Below are 23,841 nucleotides of genomic sequence, written 5' to 3' on the forward strand. Positions count from 1 at the left end.
GGAAGACAAGAAGGCGGTATAGCGCTTCCTGGGCATGGTCAATTTTCTGGGCAAGTTGATCCCAAACATGGCCTCACACACCATGGCCCTATGAAACCTTTGAGTGCCTTTGAGTGGAAGGCGGCCCATCAGGCAGAGTGGTTGGAGCTGAAAGCCAAGCTCACCACTGCACCCGTATTGGCATTTTTCGACCCAGACAGGGAACCGCAATGACACCTCATCCTGGGCACCAGTTGCCTACTCATCAAGGCTAATGACGCACACCAAACAGAGGTATGCACAAATCGAGAAGGAATGCCTCGGCCTTCTAACTGGCATTCTCGAGTTTCACGACTATGTCTACGGCCTGCGGACATTCAGAGTCAAGACATTATCCACAAGGACCTGAACGACATGACTCCTCGGTTGCAGCGCATCCTCCTCAATCTCAGAAGGTATGACTCTGACATGGTCTACACGCCTGGCAAGGAGCTCATCATTGCCGATACACTGTCCCGCTCCATCACTATACCTAGTGAACCACTGAACGTCATCCGGCAAATTGAGTCGCAGGTTGAGTCACAGGTGCAGCTTTGTGCTAGCACCCTCCCGGCATCTGATGAGAAGGTGATTCGTATCTGTGAGGAGACAGCCAAACACCTCCTCTTGCAGCGTGTTATGCAACACCTAGCCAATGGCTGTCAAAAAGGACAGTGCCCACAATTTTTCAATGTAAAGGACGACCTGACAGTGGTTGATGGTATCCTCCTCAAACTGGAGTGGATTGTAATTCCGCACAGTCCCCAGAGCTTGGTGCTCCATCAAATCCGTGAGGGCCATCTGAGTGTGGAAAAGTGCAGACGTAGAGCCAGGCAGGCTGTCTACTGGCCCATAATTAGCCAGGACATCGCGAACAAGGTCCATAACTGTGCGACCTGTCAATGCTTCCAGCCAGCGCAGAATATGGAGACACTTCACGGGGCCTCACGGTAGCATCGTGGTTAGCATCAATGCTTCACAGCTCCAGGGTCCCAGGTTCGATTCCCGGCTGGGTCACTGTCTGTGTGGAGTCTGCACGTCCTCCCCGTGTGTGCGTGGGTTTCCTCCGGGTGCTCCGGTTTCCTCCCACAGTCCAAAGATGTGCGGGTTAGGTAGATTGGCCATGCTAAATTGCCCGTAGTGTAAGGTTAATGGGGGGATTGTTGGGTTACGGGTATACGGGTTACGTGGGTTTAAGTAGGGTGATCATTGCTCGGCACAACATCGAGGGCCGAAGGGCCTGTTCTGTGCTGTACTGTTCTATGTTCTATGTTCAGCAGCATGAAATCGAAACCTCTCCGTGGTCCAAGGTTGGCATCGACCTCTTTAATGCAAATGGGCGTGATTACGTGTTAATCATTGATTATTTTTCCAATTACCCTGAAGTCGTGAAGCTCCCAGACCTCACATCTCGGACCGTCATCGAGACCTGTAAGGAAACGTTCTCCAGGCATGGTATCCACTCACTGTCATGAGTGGCAATGGCCCATGCTTCAAAAGCCATGAATGGTCTCTGTTTGCCCGGTCATATCAGTTCAAACACGTTACTTACAGCCCAAACTATCCGCAGTCAAACGGAAAAGTTGAGAAAGGGATGTACGTAGTGAAGCAGTTCATCTGCAAGGCCGCGGATTCTGCGTCTGACATTCACCATGCGCTGCTTGCGTACAGGGCGACCCCACTGTCTACTGGCATGTTGCCGGCTCAACTCCTGATGAACAGGGACCTGCGAACGACACCTCCAGCCATACACTGGCCCAAACTGGATCACCTCCCGGTGCTGCAGAAGGTGCAGCAACTCCGAGACCAGCAGGATCAGGGCTATGATGCTCATGTCACCGATTTGCCTGTGTTATCCCCGTCAGATACTGTTCGGGTCAAGATCCCTGATGGAGGCTGGTCAGCTCCAGCTGTCATTGTTCGACAGGCTGCACCCCGCTCGTATGTTGTGCATCTGGCTGATGGTTCTGTTGTGCGACGAAACAGACGGGCACTGCGCAAAGTTGCCTGCCCGCAACCACATTTTTCTCCATTCCCTTCTGGTGTTTTGCCACCTCCTGATACCTCGACTCACGAGGCCACCAGTCAGGCTTCAATCCCATCCATCAAGGCGCTGTCATCCCCATCACCACCTCTCCGGCGGTCGACCAGGAACAGACGCAAGCCACAGAGACTGGACTTATGAACATTTGTTCTGTTTGCTATGTTCTGTGTTCTCGCATTAGACAGGTGTTTTCACATGTACATATGTTCACATCCACTGCGTGTATATATGTTAATATTGGCCTAGTCTTATAAATATGTTCACATTTGTCATCCAAACATATAAAAAAGGGGAGATGTCATGATATGCAGACGCACACATAATGATATACAGGCAGGCACAGGCGAGCAGCTAATGGACACAGAGAACAGGACATGACCAATAAGCAGGCAGGACACTAAGGGGTGGGATCTGACTATAAAAGACACGAGGCACTCACACTCCACCTCTTTCCACTGAACACCTAGAGAGTCAGTCAAGTGTTACAATCTTACACCTCCACCACGTGGCTAAGAGCTAGTCTGGTTCAGTCAGGCAGAGTAACCACACTTAAGTTAGCAGAGAGTCGATCTCACAGAGAACAGTGCTAACTGTGCTATTAGTTCAATAAACCTGATTGAACTAACTTCAAGGTCTGGAGTATCTTTTAGATCTAAGCTGCATCCAGTTGCAGCCAGTGTTATATCAGTGTACCTAACACAACAATAATTTCATTTAGCCCAGAGACGGCAGCCAGGGAAGCATTGGTTTAATATACAGTCCAATTGCTGGGGCAGGTTTTTCTATGAAATGAGTGCACGAGATGTTTTATGGTACTCACTGCGCTGTTTGCATTCTCAATCACTGCTCACACATGCCGGATTAACTCGTCCCCAGGGATGTAACAGATGAGCAGGTAGGACATAACTGCTGTTGAATTGTGTTGGGCCAAAATTGTTAAACCTCGTACAGCTCGCCATTTAATCTCCTGGGAAGGAATTAACTCCAAATGAACTCCAACACATCAATGATCTCTGAGACCTGGTCTTGAAGTTCCTGCCCTCATCGTGTGAAGATGGGTTCTGAAAGAGCAGCCACACAGGTACAGTTGGGCTATTGTTCAGACAAGTTGCTGAAGACTATGAGGAGCGGGTCGTCCAGTTCATCATTAGGCAGGAACATGGAAATCAATTCTGTGATTTTATGATGCTTTTGGAATTAGATTTGCACTTGGGGGTTCACCAGTTCTTGTCAAAGAGCCTTCAGGGACCCAATCCACTCTTCTTGCCGTTCTCCCCTGACATCTTGCCTACCAGAAAATGTAGACATCATTATCTGAGTTCAAATAACTCAATGCACTCAAAACCAATCAGCAATAATTTGACATCAAAAGGTCAAATTTGGATTGAGGTATTCAGTCAGTCAGTCATTAACTATTTTTTTTAACATCAAATACGATCAAAAGGACTCAAAGACCAGATGCACATTTTCACACACACATTCTCACATCCAAACCCTGCACTCTCACACTTAGTCCCTCATTTCACCCCCGTCACCTGCCCAGATGCCTATGTCTTGTACCCACTGTCTCGCACGCGGCCCTGTAGAAAGGCACCCATCGCAGTCGCGCTGCACACTCTCACTCCTAGCACCTGCCAGTACACAGCTAGTTCCCCGCAAGCTCGCCCCTGGCACCCCGCAGCCTCGCGCCCGTACACATGCCTCACCAGACTGTGCCATACAACCTGACGGCTTCGCAATGTACCAGATGGAATGCACAGCATCATCAGGCAAAGCAAAGGGTAGAGTGGTTTGCCTCCTCAACTCCTCCTGGTTCTCGGAGTGGCAATGCTGGCGAACAACTGCTCCCCGGACCTGGAATACCTAACTGTGAACTGCTGCCCATACTACCTTCCACTGGATTTCACTTCTGCCACCACCACGGCAGTCGACACCCCACCCCAGGCAGAAGTGAAGAAGATGCTGGATGAATTGTACACTGCTGTAAATAACAATGAAAGAGAATACCTGGAGGCCTTGCTCAACGTGGCCGGGACTTCAACTAGGCCAACCTCAACAGTGTACTGCCAAAATTCAACCAACACATCTCCTGTCCCACCAGGGCCCCCAACATCCTTGACCACTGCTACATAAACATCCAAGGGTGCCGACCGATCCATTTCGGAATTTCTGAAAATTGTACCACAAGTTGGTGGTCCTTCTCCCGGCGTACATGCAGAAACTTAAGCGGAAGAACCTAGTTAAGAAAGTTGTGCAATGTTGATCTGGGGCAACAGACAAGCTCCCACACGACTGCTTCGAATCAGTGGACTGATCCATATTCAAGAACTCAGCGGCCAACCGAAACAAGAATGTCACCATCGTCAGACTTCATCAGCAAGTGTGTAGACGATTGAATGCCATAGAAGGTAGGACGTGCGTTTGTCAACCGGAAACCATGGTTTAACCGGGTGATTCACTCCCTACTCAAGGTCAGGTCTGAGGCAGTCAAGAAAGGTGACCCTGACCTATCCAAGTAAACTAGATACGACCTGCGCAAAGCCATCAGGGATGCTAAGGGCCAATACCAGACTAAGTAGAGTCACAGACTAACTACATGAACTCTCATCGGTTGTGGCACGGTTTAAACAACATAACGGACTCCAAAGCAAAGTCGAGTAGGTACTCTGGCAACACCATATCCCTGCCCGATGAACTCAATGCATTCTATGCTCAGTTCAAGCAGGAAAACAACAAACCATTGTCAACTGCCCCAGCAGCCACAGACACACCTATTATCACAGCCTCCGAAGTCAGATCTTTCTTCTTGAAAATGAAACCTTGGAAAGCAATGGGTCGTGATGGAGTTCCTGGTCATGCACACAGACCTTGCGAGGACTAACTGATGGATGTGTTCGCGGACATCTATTCCGAGGTTCCCATCTAGTTCAAGAAGACCACCATCATACCGGTGCCAAAGAAGAATCAGGCAACGTGCCTCAACGACTACCGTCGGGTGGCCTTGACATCTGGTCCACAGCAAACACTATCTCCATGACCCTACATTCACCCCCAACAACAAAGACCCCTTTGGCAGACTCCTATTCATTGACTACAGCACCACCTTCAACACCATAATCCCAGCCAAGCTCATCTCAAAACTGTAAAAGCTAGAAATTGGCTGCTCCCAATGCAGTTGGATCATTGACTTCCTGACCCATTGACCTGAATCAGTGAGGATAAACAACAACACCTTCTCCACTGTCGTCCTCAATACTGGGGCCCTGCAAGGCTGCGTACTTAGCCCCCTAATATACTCCCAATGCACACATGACTGCGTGGCAGAATTTGGCTCCAACTCCATCTACATGTTTGCTGAAGACACAATAGTGGGACGGACTTCGAGCAACAATGAGTTAGAGTACAGGATAATGAGAGAGCACCTAGTGGTATGGTGTAATGACAACAAGCTTTCCTTCAACAGCAGCACAACAAAGTATTTGACTTCAGAACTATTACACCAAGCACCCGTGCACCTGGCACACAGCACTATCACAACCGGCACACAGCACTATCACACCCGGCACACAGCACTATCACACCCGGCACACAGCACTATCACACCCGGCACACAGCACTATCACACCCGGCACACAGCACTGTCACACCCGGCACACAGCACCGTCACACCCGGCACACAGCACCGTCACACCGGGCACACAGCACCGTCACACCCGGCACACAGCACCGTCACACCCGGCACACAGCACCGTCACACCCGGCACACAGCACCATCACACCCGGCACACAGCACCATCACACCCGGCACACAGCACCATCACACCCGGCACACAGCACTATCACACCCGGCACACAGCACCATCACACCCGGCACACAGCACCATCACACCCGGCACACAGCACCATCACACCCGGCACACAGCACCATCACACCCGGCACACATAACCGTCACACCGGGCACACAGCACCATCACACCCGGCACACAGCACCATCACACCCGGCACACAGCACCGTCACACCCGGCACACAGCACCGTCACACCCGGCACACAGCACCTTCACACCCGGCACACAGCACCATCACACCCGGCACACAGCACCATCACACCCGGCACACAGCACCATCACACCCGGCACACAGCACTATCACACCCGGCACACAGCACTATCACACCCGGCACACAGCACTATCACACCCGGCACACAGCACCATCACACCCGGCACACAGCACCGTCACACCGGGCACACAGCACCGTCATACCCGGCACACAGCACCATCACACCCGGCACACAGCACCGTCACACCGGGCACACAGCACCGTCATACCCGGCACACAGCACCATCACACCCGGCACACAGCACCGTCACACCCGGCACACAGCACCGTCACACCCAGCACACAGCACCGTCACACCGGGCACACAGCACCATCACACCCGGCACACAGCACCATCACACCCGGCACACAGCACCATCACACCCGGCACACAGCACTATCACACCCGGCACACAGCACCATCACACCCGGCACACAGCACCATCACACCCGGCACACAGCACCATCACACCCGGCACACAGCACCATCATACCCGGCACACAGCACCATCACACCCGGCACACATCACTATCACACCCGGCACACAGCACCATCACACCCGGCACACAGCACCATCACACCCGGCACACAGCACCATCACACCCGGCACACAGCACCATCACACCCGGCACACAGCACTGTCACACCCGGCACACAGCACCGTCACACCCGGCACACAGCACCGTCACACCCGGCACACAGCACCGTCACACCCGGCACACAGCACCTTCACACCCGGCACACAGCACTATCACACCCGGCATACAGCACCATCACACCGGGCACACAGCACCATCACACCCGGCACACAGCACTATCACACCCGGCACACAGCACTGTCACACCCGGCACACAGCACCATCACACCCGGCACACAGCACTATCACACCCGGCACACAGCACTGTCACACCCGGCACACAGCACTGTCACACCCGGCACACAGCACCATCACACCCGGCACACAGCACCATCACACCCGGCACACAGCACCATCACACCCGGCACACAGCACCATCACACCCGGCACACAGCACCATCACACCCGGCACACAGCACCATCACACCCGGCACACAGCACCATCACACCCGGCACACAGCACTATCACACCCGGCATACATCACTATCACACCCGGCACACAGCACCATCACACCCGGCACACAGCACTATCGCACCCAGATCCTCCACTGTCGCATCGGCTGTCTGACACCCAGACTCTGCATTCATATACCCGGCACTCTCGCACCCTGCACCGGATGCTCTCACACCCTGAACCTACACTCGCAGCCTGCACTCCCGCACCCAGATCCTGCACTCTAGCACCCTGCACCCGACACCGTGACACCCAGATCCTGCACTCTCGCAGCCTGCACCCGACACCATGACACCCAGATCCTGCACTATCGCACCCTGCACCCGACACTGTCACACCCAGATCCTGCACTCTCGCACCCTGCACCCGACACTGTGACACCCAGAACCTGCACTCTAGCACCCTGCACTGTGACACCCAGATCCTGCACTCTCGCACCCTGCACCCGACACCGTGACACCCAGAACCTGCATTCTCGCACCCGACACTGTGACACCCAGAACCTGCATCTCGCACCCGACACTGTGACACCCAGAACCTGCATTCTCGCACCCTGCACTGTGACACCCAGATCCTGCATTCTCGTACCCTGCACCCAACACTGTGACACACAGAACCTGCATTCTCGCACCCTGCACTGTGACACCCAGATCCTGCATTCTCGCACCCTGCACCCGACACTGTGACACCCAGAACCTGCATTCTCGCAATCTGCACTGTGACACCCAGATCCTGCATTCTCGTACCCTGCACCCAACACTGTGACACACAGAACCTGCATTCTCGCACCCGACACTGTGACACGCAGAACCTGCACTCTAGCACCCTGCACTGTGACACCCAGAAACTGCACTCTCGCACCCTGCACTGTGACACCCAGAAACTGCACTCTCGCACCCTGCACTGTGACACCCAGAAACTGCACTCTCGCACCCTGCACCCGACACTGTGACACCCAGAACCTGCATTCTAGCACCCTGCACTGTGACACCCAGAACCTGCATTCTCGCACCCTGCACCCGACACTGTGACACCCAGAACCTGCATTCTCGCACCCTGCACTGTGACACCCAGAACCTGCACTCTCGCACCCTGCACCCGACACTGTGACACCCAGAACCTGCATTCTCGCACCCTGCACTGTGACACCCAGAACCTGCACTCTCGCACCCTGCACCCGACACTGTGACACCCAGAACCTGCACTCTCGCACCCTGCACCCGACACTGTGACACACAGAACCTGCACTCTCGCACCCAGATCCTGCACTCTCGCACCCTGCACCCGAAACTGTGACACACAGAACCTGCATTCTCGCACCCTGCACCCGACACTGTGACACCCAGAACCTGCACTCTCGCACCCTGCACCCGACACTGTGACACACAGAACCTGCATTCTCGCACCCGACACTGTGACACCCAGAACCTGCACTCTCGCACCCTGCACCCGACACTGTGACACACAGAACCTGCACTCTCACACCCGACACTGTGACACACAGAACCTGCATTCTCGCACCCTGCACTGTGACACACAGAACCTGCACTCTCACACCCGACACTGTGACACACAGAACCTGCATTCTCGCACCCGACACTGTGACACCCAGAACCTGCATTCTCGCACCCGACACTGTGACACACAGAACCTGCATTCTCGCACCCTGCACCCGACACTGTGACACCCAGAACCTGCACTCTCGCACCCTGCACCCGACACTGTGACACACAGAACCTGCATTCTCGCACCCTGCACTGTGACACACAGAACCTGCACTCTCGCACCCGACACTGTGACACACAGAACCTGCACTCTCGCACCCTGCACTGTGACACCCAGAACCTGCACTCTCGCACCCTGCACTGTGACACCCAGAACCTGCACTCTCGCACCCTGCACTGTGACACCCAGAACCTGCACTCTCGCACCCTGCACCCGACACTGTGACACACAGAACCTGCACTCTAGCACCCTGCATTCGACACTGTGACACACAGAACCTGCACTCTCGCACCCGACACTGTGACACACAGAACCTGCACTCTCGCACCCTGCACTGTGACACCCAGAACCTGCACTCTCGCACCCTGCACTGTGACACCCAGAACCTGCACTCTCGCACCCTGCACTGTGACACCCAGATCCTGCATTCTCGCACCCTGCACCCGACACTGTGACACACAGAACCTGCATTCTCGCACCCTGCACTGTGACACCCAGATCCTGCATTCTCGTACCCTGCACCCGACACTGTGACACCCAGATCCTGCACTCTAGCACCCTGCACTGTGACACCCAGAAACTGCACTCTCGCACCCTGCACCCAACACTGTGACACACAGAACCTGCATTCTCGCACCCGACACTGTGACACCCAGAACCTGCACTCTAGCACCCTGCACTGTGACACCCAGAAACTGCACTCTCGCACCCTGCACCCGACACTGTGACACCCAGAACCTGCATTCTAGCAGCCTGCACCCGACACTGTGACACACAGAACCTGCACTCTCACACCCGACACTGTGACACCCAGAACCTGCACTCTCGCACCCTGCACTGTGACACCCAGAACCTGCATTCTCGCACCCTGCACCCGACACTGTGACACCCAGAACCTGCACTCTCGCACCCTGCACCCGACACTGTGACACACAGAACCTGCACTCTCACACCCGACACTGTGACACCCAGAACCTGCACTCTCACACCCGACACTGTGACACCCAGAACCTGCACTCTCGCACCCGACACTGTGACACCCAGAACCTGCACTCTCGCACCCTGCACCCGACACTGTGACACACAGAACCTGCACTCTAGCACCCTGCATTCGACACTGTGACACACAGAACCTGCACTCTCGCACCCTGCACTGTGACACCCAGATCCTGCATTCTCGCACCCTGCACCCGACACTGTGACACACAGAACCTGCATTCTCGCACCCTGCACTGTGACACCCAGATCCTGCATTCTCGTACCCTGCACCCAACACTGTGACACACAGAACCTGCATTCTCGCACCCGACACTGTGACACCCAGAACCTGCACTCTAGCACCCTGCACTGTGACACCCAGAAACTGCACTCTCGCACCCTGCACCCGACACTGTGACACCCAGAACCTGCATTCTAGCACCCTGCACTGTGACACCCAGAACCTGCATTCTCGCACCCTGCACCCGACACTGTGACACCCAGAACCTGCACTCTCGCACCCTGCACCCGACACTGTGACACACAGAACCTGCACTCTCGCACCCGACACTGTGACACCCAGAACCTGCACTCTCACACCCGACACTGTGACACCCAGATCCTGCACTCTCGCACCCGACACTGTGACACCCAGAACCTGCATTCTCACACCCGACACTGTGACACCCAGAACCTGCACTCTCGCACCCGACACTGTGACACCCAGATCCTGCACTCTCGCACCCGACACTGTGACACGCAGAACCTGCACTCTAGCACCCTGCACTGTGACACCCAGAAACTGCACTCTCGCACCCTGCACTGTGACACCCAGAAACTGCACTCTCGCACCCTGCACCCGACACTGTGACACCCAGAACCTGCATTCTAGCACCCTGCACTGTGACACCCAGAACCTGCATTCTCGCACCCTGCACCCGACACTGTGACACCCAGAACCTGCACTCTCGCACCCTGCACCCGACACTGTGACACCCAGAACCTGCATTCTCGCACCCTGCACTGTGACACCCAGAACCTGCACTCTCGCACCCTGCACCCGACACTGTGACACCCAGAACCTGCATTCTCGCACCCTGCACCCGACACTGTGACACCCAGAACCTGCACTCTCGCACCCTGCACCCGACACTGTGACACACAGAACCTGCACTCTCGCACCCAGATCCTGCACTCTCGCACCCTGCACCCGACACTGTGACACACAGAACCTGCATTCTCGCACCCGACACTGTGACACCCAGAACCTGCACTCTCGCACCCTGCACCCGACACTGTGACACACAGAACCTGCATTCTCGCACCCTGCACTGTGACACACAGAACCTGCACTCTCGCACCCTGCACCCGACACTGTGACACACAGAACCTGCACTCTCGCACCCAGATCCTGCACTCTCACACCCGACACTGTGACACACAGAACCTGCATTCTCGCACCCGACACTGTGACACACAGAACCTGCATTCTCGCACCCTGCACTGTGACACACAGAACCTGCACTCTCACACCCGACACTGTGACACACAGAACCTGCACTCTCACACCCGACACTGTGACACCCAGAACCTGCATTCTCGCACCCTGCACTGTGACACACAGAACCTGCACTCTCACACCCGACACTGTGACACCCAGAACCTGCACTCTCGCACCCGACACTGTGACACACAGAACCTGCACTCTCGCACCCTGCACTGTGACACCCAGAACCTGCACTCTCGCACCCTGCACTGTGACACCCAGAACCTGCACTCTCGCACCCTGCACCCGACACTGTGACACACAGAACCTGCACTCTAGCACCCTGCATTCGACACTGTGACACACAGAACCTGCACTCTCGCACCCGACACTGTGACACACAGAACCTGCACTCTCGCACCCTGCACTGTGACACCCAGAACCTGCACTCTCGCACCCTGCACTGTGACACCCAGATCCTGCATTCTCGCACCCTGCACCCGACACTGTGACACACAGAACCTGCATTCTCGCACCCTGCACTGTGACACCCAGATCCTGCATTCTCGTACCCTGCACCCGACACTGTGACACCCAGATCCTGCACTCTAGCACCCTGCACTGTGACACCCAGAAACTGCACTCTCGCACCCTGCACCCAACACTGTGACACACAGAACCTGCATTCTCGCACCCGACACTGTGACACCCAGAACCTGCACTCTAGCACCCTGCACTGTGACACCCAGAAACTGCACTCTCGCACCCTGCACCCGACACTGTGACACCCAGAACCTGCATTCTAGCAGCCTGCACCCGACACTGTGACACACAGAACCTGCACTCTCACACCCGACACTGTGACACCCAGAACCTGCACTCTCGCACCCTGCACTGTGACACCCAGAACCTGCATTCTCGCACCCTGCACCCGACACTGTGACACCCAGAACCTGCACTCTCGCACCCTGCACCCGACACTGTGACACACAGAACCTGCACTCTCACACCCGACACTGTGACACCCAGAACCTGCACTCTCACACCCGACACTGTGACACCCAGAACCTGCACTCTCGCACCCGACACTGTGACACCCAGAACCTGCACTCTCGCACCCTGCACCCGACACTGTGACACACAGAACCTGCACTCTCGCACCCTGCACTGTGACACCCAGATCCTGCATTCTCGCACCCTGCACCCGACACTGTGACACACAGAACCTGCATTCTCGCACCCTGCACTGTGACACCCAGATCCTGCATTCTCGTACCCTGCACCCAACACTGTGACACACAGAACCTGCATTCTCGCACCCGACACTGTGACACCCAGAACCTGCACTCTAGCACCCTGCACTGTGACACCCAGAAACTGCACTCTCGCACCCTGCACCCGACACTGTGACACCCAGAACCTGCATTCTAGCAGCCTGCACCCGACACTGTGACACCCAGAACCTGCACTCTCACACCCTGCACCCGACACTGTGACACCCAGAACCTGCACTCTCGCACCCTGCACCCGACACTGTGACACACAGAACCTGCATTCTCGCACCCGACACTGTGACACCCAGAACCTGCACTCTCACACCCGACACTGTGACACCCAGAACCTGCACTCTCACACCCGACACTGTGACACCCAGATCCTGCACTCTCGCACCCGACACTGTGACACCCAGAACCTGCATTCTCACACCCGACACTGTGACACCCAGAACCTGCACTCTCGCACCCGACACTGTGACACCCAGATCCTGCACTCTCGCACCCTGCACTGTGACACCCAGAACCTGCACTCTCACACCCTGCACCCGACACTGTGACACCCAGAACCTGCACTCTCGCACCCTGCACCCGACACTGTGACACACAGAACCTGCATTCTCGCACCCTGCACTGTGACACCCAGAACCTGCATTCTCGCACCCTGCACTGTGACACACAGAACCTGCACTCTCACACCCGACACTGTGACACCCAGAACCTGCATTCTTGCACCCTGCACTGTGACACACAGAACCTGCACTCTCACACCCGACACTGTGACACCCAGAACCTGCACTCTCGCACCCGACACTGTGACACACAGAACCTGCACTCTCGCACCCGACACTGTGACACCCAGAACCTGCATTCTCGCACCCTGCACCCGACACTGTGACACCCAGAACCTGCACTCTCGCACCCTGCACTGTGACACCCAGAACCTGCACTCTCGCACACTGCGCCCGACACTGTGACACACAGAACCTGCACTCTCGCACCCTGCACTGTGACACCCAGAACCTGCACTCTCGCACCCTGCACTGTGACACCCAGAACCTGCACTCTCGCACCCTGCACTGTGACACACAGAACCTGCACTCTCGCACCCTGCACCCGACACTGTGACACACAGAACCTGCACTCTAGCACCCTGCATTCGACACTGTGACACACAGAACCTGCACTCTCGCACCCTGCACTGTGACACCCAGAACCTGCACTCTCGCACCCGACACTGTGACACCCAGAACCTGCACTCTCGCACCCTGCACTGTGACACCCAGAACCTGCACTCTCGCACCCTGCACTGTGACACCCAGAACCTGCATTCTCGCACCCTGCACCCGACACTGTGACACCCAGAACCTGCACTCTCGCACCCTGCACCCGACACTGTGACACCCAGAACCTGCATTCTCGCACCCTGCACTGTGACACCCAGAACCTGCACTCTCGCACCCTGCACTGTGACACCCAGAACCTGCACTCTCGCACCCTGCACTGTGACACCCAGAACCTGCATTCTCGCACCCTGCACTGTGACACACAGAACCTGCACTCTCACACCCGACACTGTGACACACAGAACCTGCATTCTCGCACCCTGCACTGTGACACACAGAACCTGCACTCTCGCACCCTGCACTGTGACACACAGAACCTGCACTCTCGCACCCTGCACCCGACACTGTGACACCCAGAACCTGCACTCTCGCACCCTGCACCCGACACTGTGACACACAGAACCTGCACTCTCGCACCCTGCACCCGACACTGTGACACCCAGAACCTGCATTCTCGCACCCTGCACTGTGACACCCAGAACCTGCACTCTCGCACCCTGCACCCGACACTGTGACACACAGAACCTGCATTCTCGCACCCTGCACTGTGACACCCAGAACCTGCATTCTCGCACCCTGCACTGTGACACCCAGAACCTGCATTCTCGCACCCTGCACCCGACACTGTGACACACAGAACCTGCATTCTCGCACCCTGCACTGTGACACCCAGAACCTGCACTCTCGCACCCTGCACCCGACACTGTGACATCCAGGAGCTGCACTCTAGCAGCCGGCACACTCGCACCCGACACTGTGACACCCAGATCCTGCACTCTAGCAGCCGGCACACTCGCACCCGACACTGTGACACCTAGAACCTGCACTCTCGCACCTTGCACCCGACACTGTGACACACAGAACCTGCACTCTAGCACCCTGCACTGTGACACCCAGATCCTGCACTCCCGCACCCTGCACCCAACACTGTGACACACAGAACCTGCACTCTCGCACCCAGATCCTGCACTCTCGCACCCTGCACCCGATACTGTGACACACAGAACCTACACTCTCGCACCCGACACTGTGACACCCAGAACCTGCCCTCTAGCAGCCGGCACACTCGCACCCGACACTGTGACACCTAGAACCTGCACTCTCGCACCCGACACTGTGACACCCAGAACCTGCACTCTCGCACCCTGCACTGTGACACCCAGAACCTACACTCTCGCACCCTGCACCCGACACTGTGACACACAGAACCTGCACTCTCGCACCCTGCACCCGACACTGTGACACCCAGAACTTGCACTCTCGCACCCTGCACCCGACACTGTGACACCCAGAACCTGCATTCTAGCACCCTGCACCCGACACTGTGACACACAGAACCTGCATTCTCGCACCTAGATCCTGCATTCTCGCACCCTGCACCCGACACTGACACCCAGAACCTGCATTTTCGCACCTAGATCCTGCATTCTCGCACCCTGCACCCGACACTGACACCCAGAACCTGCATTCTCGCACCCGACACTGTGACACCCAGAACCTGCATTCTAGCACCCTGCACCCGACACTGTGACACACAGAACCTGCATTCTCGCACCTAGATCCTGCATTCTCGCACCCTGCACCCGACACTGACACCCAGAACCTGCATTTTCGCACCTAGATCCTGCATTCTCGCACCCTGCACCCGACACTGACACCCAGAACCTGCATTCTCGCACCCGACACTGTGACACCCAGAACCTGCATTCTCGCACCCGACACTGTGACACCCAGAACCTGCACTCTCGCACCCTGCACCCGACACTGTGACACCCAGAACCTGCACTCTCGCACCCTGCACCCGACACTGTGACACACAGAACCTGCACTCTCGCACCCGACACTGTGACACCCAGAACCTGCATTCTCGCACACTGCGCCCGACACTGACACCCAGAACCTGCATTCTCGCACCCTGCACCCTGCACTGTGACACCCAGAACCTGCACTCTCGCACCCTGCACTCAACACTGTGACACCCAGAACCTGCATTCTAGCACCCTGCACTGTGACACCCAGAACCTGCACTCTCGCACCCTGCACTGTGACACCCAGAACCTGCATTCTCGCACCCTGCACCCGACACTGTGACACCCAGAACCTGCACTCTCGCACCCTGCACCCGACACTGTGACACACAGAACCTGCACTCTCACACCCGACACTGTGACACCCAGAACCTGCACTCTCACACCCGACACTGTGACACCCAGAACCTGCACTCTCGCACCCGACACTGTGACACCCAGAACCTGCACTCTCGCACCCTGCACCCGACACTGTGACACACAGAACCTGCACTCTCGCACCCTGCACTGTGACACCCAGATCCTGCATTCTCGCACCCTGCACCCGACACTGTGACACACAGAACCTGCATTCTCGCACCCTGCACTGTGACACCCAGATCCTGCATTCTCGTACCCTGCACCCAACACTGTGACACACAGAACCTGCATTCTCGCACCCGACACTGTGACACCCAGAACCTGCACTCTCGCACCCTGCACTGTGACACCCAGAAACTGCACTCTCGCACCCTGCACCCGACACTGTGACACCCAGAACCTGCATTCTAGCAGCCTGCACCCGACACTGTGACACCCAGAACCTGCACTCTCACACCCTGCACCCGACACTGTGACACCCAGAACCTGCACTCTCGCACCCTGCACCCGACACTGTGACACACAGAACCTGCATTCTCGCACCCGACACTGTGACACCCAGAACCTGCACTCTCACACCCGACACTGTGACACCCAGAACCTGCACTCTCACACCCGACACTGTGACACCCAGATCCTGCACTCTCGCACCCGACACTGTGACACCCAGAACCTGCATTCTCACACCCGACACTGTGACACCCAGAACCTGCACTCTCGCACCCGACACTGTGACACCCAGATCCTGCACTCTCGCACCCTGCACTGTGACACCCAGAACCTGCACTCTCACACCCTGCACCCGACACTGTGACACCCAGAACCTGCACTCTCGCACCCTGCACCCGACACTGTGACACACAGAACCTGCATTCTCGCACCCTGCACTGTGACACCCAGAACCTGCATTCTCGCACCCTGCACTGTGACACACAGAACCTGCACTCTCACACCCGACACTGTGACACCCAGAACCTGCATTCTCGCACCCTGCACTGTGACACACAGAACCTGCACTCTCACACCCGACACTGTGACACCCAGAACCTGCACTCTCGCACCCGACACTGTGACACACAGAACCTGCACTCTCGCACCCGACACTGTGACACCCAGAACCTGCATTCTCGCACCCTGCACCCGACACTGTGACACCCAGAACCTGCACTCTCGCACCCTGCACTGTGACACCCAGAACCTGCACTCTCGCACCCTGCGCCCGACACTGTGACACACAGAACCTGCACTCTCGCACCCTGCACTGTGACACCCAGAACCTGCACTCTCGCACCCTGTACTGTGACACCCAGAACCTGCACTCTCGCACCCTGCACTGTGACACACAGAACCTGCACTCTCGCACCCTGCACCCGACACTGTGACACACAGAACCTGCACTCTAGCACCCTGCATTCGACACTGTGACACACAGAACCTGCACTCTCGCACCCTGCACTGTGACACCCAGAACCTGCACTCTCGCACCCGACACTGTGACACCCAGAACCTGCACTCTCGCACCCTGCACTGTGACACCCAGAACCTGCACTCTCGCACCCTGCACTGTGACACCCAGAACCTGCATTCTCGCACCCTGCACCCGACACTGTGACACCCAGAACCTGCACTCTCGCACCCTGCACCCGACACTGTGACACCCAGAACCTGCATTCTCGCACCCTGCACTGTGACACCCAGAACCTGCACTCTCGCACCCTGCACTGTGACACCCAGAACCTGCACTCTCGCACCCTGCACTGTGACACCCAGAACCTGCATTCTCGCACCCTGCACTGTGACACACAGAACCTGCACTCTCACACCCGACACTGTGACACACAGAACCTGCATTCTCGCACCCTGCACTGTGACACACAGAACCTGCACTCTCGCACCCTGCACTGTGACACACAGAACCTGCACTCTCGCACCCTGCACCCGACACTGTGACACCCAGAACCTGCACTCTCGCACCCTGCACCCGACACTGTGACACACAGAACCTGCATTCTCGCACCCGACACTGTGACACCCAGAACCTGCATTCTCGCACCCTGCACTGTGACACCCAGAACCTGCACTCTCGCACCCTGCACCCGACACTGTGACACACAGAACCTGCATTCTCGCACCCTGCACTGTGACACCCAGAACCTGCATTCTCGCACCCTGCACTGTGACACCCAGAACCTGCATTCTCGCACCCTGCACCCGACACTGTGACACACAGAACCTGCATTCTCGCACCCTGCACTGTGACACCCAGAACCTGCACTCTCGCACCCTGCACCCGACACTGTGACATCCAGGAGCTGCACTCTAGCAGCCGGCACACTCGCACCCGACACTGTGACACCCAGATCCTGCACTCTAGCAGCCGGCACACTCGCACCCGACACTGTGACACCTAGAACCTGCACTCTCGCACCTTGCACCCGACACTGTGACACACAGAACCTGCACTCTAGCACCCTGCACTGTGACACCCAGATCCTGCACTCCCGCACCCTGCACCCAACACTGTGACACACAGAACCTGCACTCTCGCACCCAGATCCTGCACTCTCGCACCCTGCACCCGATACTGTGACACACAGAACCTACACTCTCGCACCCGACACTGTGACACCCAGAACCTGCCCTCTAGCAGCCGGCACACTCGCACCCGACACTGTGACACCTAGAACCTGCACTCTCGCACCCGACACTGTGACACCCAGAACCTGCACTCTCGCACCCTGCACTGTGACACCCAGAACCTACACTCTCGCACCCTGCACCCGACACTGTGACACACAGAACCTGCACTCTCGCACCCTGCACCCGACACTGTGACACCCAGAACTTGCACTCTCGCACCCTGCACCCGACACTGTGACACCCAGAACCTGCATTCTAGCACCCTGCACCCGACACTGTGACACACAGAACCTGCATTCTCGCACCTAGATCCTGCATTCTCGCACCCTGCACCCGACACTGACACCCAGAACCTGCATTTTCGCACCTAGATCCTGCATTCTCGCACCCTGCACCCGACACTGACACCCAGAACCTGCATTCTCGCACCCGACACTGTGACACCCAGAACCTGCATTCTAGCACCCTGCACCCGACACTGTGACACACAGAACCTGCATTCTCGCACCTAGATCCTGCATTCTCGCACCCTGCACCCGACACTGACACCCAGAACCTGCATTTTCGCACCTAGATCCTGCATTCTCGCACCCTGCACCCGACACTGACACCCAGAACCTGCATTCTCGCACCCGACACTGTGACACCCAGAACCTGCATTCTCGCACCCGACACTGTGACACCCAGAACCTGCACTCTCGCACCCTGCACCCGACACTGTGACACCCAGAACCTGCACTCTCGCACCCTGCACCCGACACTGTGACACACAGAACCTGCACTCTCGCACCCGACACTGTGACACCCAGAACCTGCATTCTCGCACACTGCGCCCGACACTGACACCCAGAACCTGCATTCTCGCACCCTGCACCCTGCACTGTGACACCCAGAACCTGCACTCTCGCACCCTGCACTCAACACTGTGACACCCAGAACCTGCATTCTAGCACCCTGCACTGTGACACCCAGAACCTGCACTCTCGCACCCTGCACCCAACACTGTGACACCCAGAACCTGCACTCTCGCACCCTGCACCCGACACTGTGACACCCAGAACCTGCACTGTGACACCCAGAACCTGCACTCTCGCACCCTGCACCCGACACTGTGACACCCAGAACCTGCACTCTAGCACCCTGCACCCGACACTGTGACACCCAGAACCTGCATTCTCGCACCCTGCACCCGACACTGTGACACCCAGAACCTGCATTCTCGCACCCTGCACCCGACACTGACACCCAGAACCTGCATTCTCGCACCTAGATCCTGCATTCTCGCACCCTGCACCCGACACTGACACCCAGAACCTGCATTCTCGCACCCGACACTGTGACACACAGAACCTGCATTCTCGCACCCTGCACCCGACACTGTGACACCCAGAACCTGCACTCTCGCACCCTGCACCCGACACTGTGACACCCAGAACCTGCACTCTCGCACCCTGCACCCAACACTGTGACACCCAGAACCTGCACTCTCGCACCCTGCACCCGACACTGTGACACCCAGAACCTGCACTCTCGCACCCTGCACCCGACACTGTGACACACAGAACCTGCACTCTCGCACCCTGCACCCAACACTGTGACACACAGAACCTGCACTCTCGCACCCGACACTGTGACACCCAGAACCTGCACTCTCGCACCCTGCACCCGACACTGTGACACACAGAACCTGCACTGTCGCACCCTGCACCCGACACTGTGACACCCAGAACCTGCATTCTCGCACCCTGCACCCGACACTGACACCCAGAACCTGCATTCTCGCACCTAGATCCTGCATTCTCGCACCCTGCACCCGACACTGACACCCAGAACCTGCATTCTCGCACCCGACACTGTGACACACAGAACCTGCACTCTCGCACCCGACACTGTGACACACAGAACCTGCATTCTCGCACCCTGCACCCGACACTGTGACACCCAGAACCTGCACTCTCGCACCCTGCACCCAACACTGTGACACACAGAACCTGCATTCTCGCACCCTGCACCCGACACTGTGACACCCAGAACCTGCACTCTCGCACCCTGCACCCGACACTGTGACACACAGAACCTGCATTCTCGCACCCTGCACCCGACACTGTGACACCCAGAACCTGCACTCTCGCACCCTGCACCCGACACTGTGACACCCAGAACCTGCATTCTCGCACCCTGCACCCAACACTGTGACACCCAGAACCTGCACTCTCACACCCGACACTGTGACACACAGAACCTGCACTCTCACACCCGACACTGTGACACCCAGAACCTGCACTCTAGCAGCCGGCACTCTCGCACCCGACACTGTGACACCCAGAACCTGCACTCTCGCACCCTGCACCTCACACTGTCACACCCAGACCCTGCACTCTTGCACCCTGCACCCGACACTGTGACACACAGAACCTGCACTCTTGCACCCTGCACCCGACACTGTGACACCCAGAACCTACACTCTCGCACCCGACACTGTGACACCCAGAACCTGCACTCTCGCACCCTGCACCCGACACTGTGACACCCAGAACCTGCACTCTCGCACCCTGCACCCGACACTGTGACACACAGAACCTACACTCTCGCACCCTGCACCCGACACCGTGACACCCAGAACCTGCACTCTCGCACCCTGCACCCGACACTGTGACACCCAGAACCTGCATTCTCGCACCCTGCACCCGACACTGTGACACCCAGAACCTGCACTCTCGCACCCTGCACCCGACACTGTGACACCCAGAACCTGCACTCTCGCACCCTGCACCCGACACTGTGACACACAGAACCTGCATTCTCGCACCCTGCACCCGACACTCACACCCAGACCCTGCACTCTCGCTCCCGACACTGTCGCCCGAACCTGCACTCTCGCATCCAGACATTGCACTTCCGCACCCATAGCCCACACTCTCAACCTGACCCACATTCACTCACCCTCTCCCATATCTATAACTTCCACGGCTCTAGGGGAGGCATGGTGGTGCAGTGGTTAGCTCTGCTGTCTCACAACGCCAAGAAACCTGATGTGATGCCAGACTCGGGTCACTGTCCCTGTGGAATTCGTACATTCTCCCCGTGTCTGCGTGGGTCTCACCCCCACAACCCAAAGATGTGCAGGGAAGGTTAATTTCCCACATTAAATTGCCCCTTAATTGAAATCATTTAAAAAAATAAACACATTTTAAAACACTTTCCTGGCTCTGGAATACTGATAATTGGCAGAGCTCCATCCACCACCTCCACCTCCACCTCTGTGCCAACGTCAGGCTGTCTGCTTTCTGCTCCTGGACTGGGGATCGGGTCACAGCTGGACACCTGTAACCACCCACAATTCTTTGAAAAACACGTCACCTGTGTTTTTCCACCTGGAGAGATTTTCCGTTCCCCACCCTCTTGTGTTCTTAAAACTTCAAACCATTGACCAGAGTTTGATCTGTGTCCAGATACATTCTCCTTCGGATTTTTGTAAATATATACACATCATTTCCCCAGAGCTCTGGCTAACTCCCTTCGCTTTTAAACTAAAAATAAACAACTGTTTAAATTGTAAAAGATAAGGGTAAATACAACTGACATTTTTGGAATTCTGTTGGCCAACTCTGGTCTGAAGATACCAAAGATAGGTGAGCAACAGCAAGAGAATACCTACACAAGTCCTCCCAGCTGTTGCCTGGAGGAATAAGAACAGATGAATTTCTGAGAAGCCCACGCACAAGAGCTTGGGACGGCAGGGCAAAATTGGCAAATTCAGGATGGATGGTCAGCCTCACGCTTTGCTCCCTGTACCAACCAGTCTGATTTTCTGGAACTGTAAATCAGCTTTTCATACCGCATTCTGTGCAAGGCCTTCCCAAGATGTGTTTTCTCCCTGATTTTTTTCCCTCTGTGCAAGCTGTGTTTTTTTCCTTTATTAATTTGTGGGATGTCGGCGCCGCTGGATCCGCAATTATTGCCCATCCCTGAAGGAATTTATGACTCAGCCACATTGCTGGGGGTCTGGAGTCACATGTAGGCCAGACCAGGTGAGGATGGAAGATTTCTTTCCCTTAGTGAACCAGATGGGTATTTACGACAATTGGCAATGGTTTCATGGTCATCATTAGACTTCTCATTCCAGATTTCTATTGAATTCAAATTTCACCATCTGTCCTGGTGGGATTTGAACCCCGGTCCCAGAGCATTGCCTGTGTCTCTGGATAATTAGTCCAGTGACAATACCACAACAGCACTGTCTGCGTATAAATTGGTGGATTCTGCTCGGGCCAGTTTCAGCAGGACAGGGTAAAAGCTTGGATTACTGGATAATCCTGGAAAATCCAGGATGGGTGGTCAACCTGTTCCCACCAACCCCTCCTACTGTTGCTCCCACTATCGGCAGTACCCCGCCATGACAACGTGTCCCTTATTTTTTCACCTATAGTTGGCTACTGCTGCTCATTCCTTGAGCGTAGGCTGGGGTGGGATGTCTGGTGGTGATGTGGTCGGAGGCAATCAGTGGGAGGTGTGGGGTTAGATGGAAAACTTTTCTCTTGTTGGATGGATGTTATAAGCCTCATGAGACTGACGGGGATGGGCCAATTAGCCTCCCAGTGAGCCTCGTGGAATACGAGCTGCCTTGATGAGGGACCCTTAGGTTAATAGATTCTAACATAAAATCCAGTCCAGGGAGGAGCTGGGCTGGAGCAGTCCCAGTTGGGACCTGAATGTTGGGTCTATATAGTTGTTTTAAACAATAAATACATTTTCTTCACATTAATGATCCAGTCTTCTCTATGACCATTAAAACGGGCAAGTAATTGAATTTTCCAGGACTTTTGTTGTGGGGGAGTTGAACAAGAGCTTTTGACAAAAAGATAACAACTTGTGAATTGACTCAAAAGTGCTTAACTATTTTATTTCCAATGTAATTCCTTTGTGTGGAATGGAATGAGATATTATAAGGTAGTATATCCCCTCTAAA

General features: G+C 56.1%; 1 long non-coding RNA gene across 2 annotated transcripts in view; it reads right to left on the reverse strand.

Annotated features, from left to right (window-relative positions):
- LOC119977652 overlaps window positions 1-22,491 on the reverse strand; it is a 38,184-nt gene extending 15,693 nt beyond the window's left edge. Inside the window, exons 1-2 of one of the 2 annotated variants that reach the window (XR_005463253.1) lie at window positions 22,456-22,491; window positions 2,883-3,350 (exon numbers count right to left, since the gene is read on the reverse strand). This is a non-coding gene — a long non-coding RNA (uncharacterized LOC119977652). Of the gene's footprint in view, window positions 1-2,882; window positions 3,351-21,815; window positions 21,965-22,455 lie in introns of those variants that run through there. The other variant, XR_005463252.1, reaches the window with a different exon arrangement.
- Window positions 22,492-23,841: the final 1,350 nt, after the last annotated feature.

The sequence above is a fragment of the Scyliorhinus canicula genome, chromosome 14, assembly GCF_902713615.1.
Source record: "Scyliorhinus canicula chromosome 14, sScyCan1.1, whole genome shotgun sequence".
Classification (NCBI taxonomy): domain Eukaryota; kingdom Metazoa; phylum Chordata; class Chondrichthyes; order Carcharhiniformes; family Scyliorhinidae; genus Scyliorhinus; species Scyliorhinus canicula.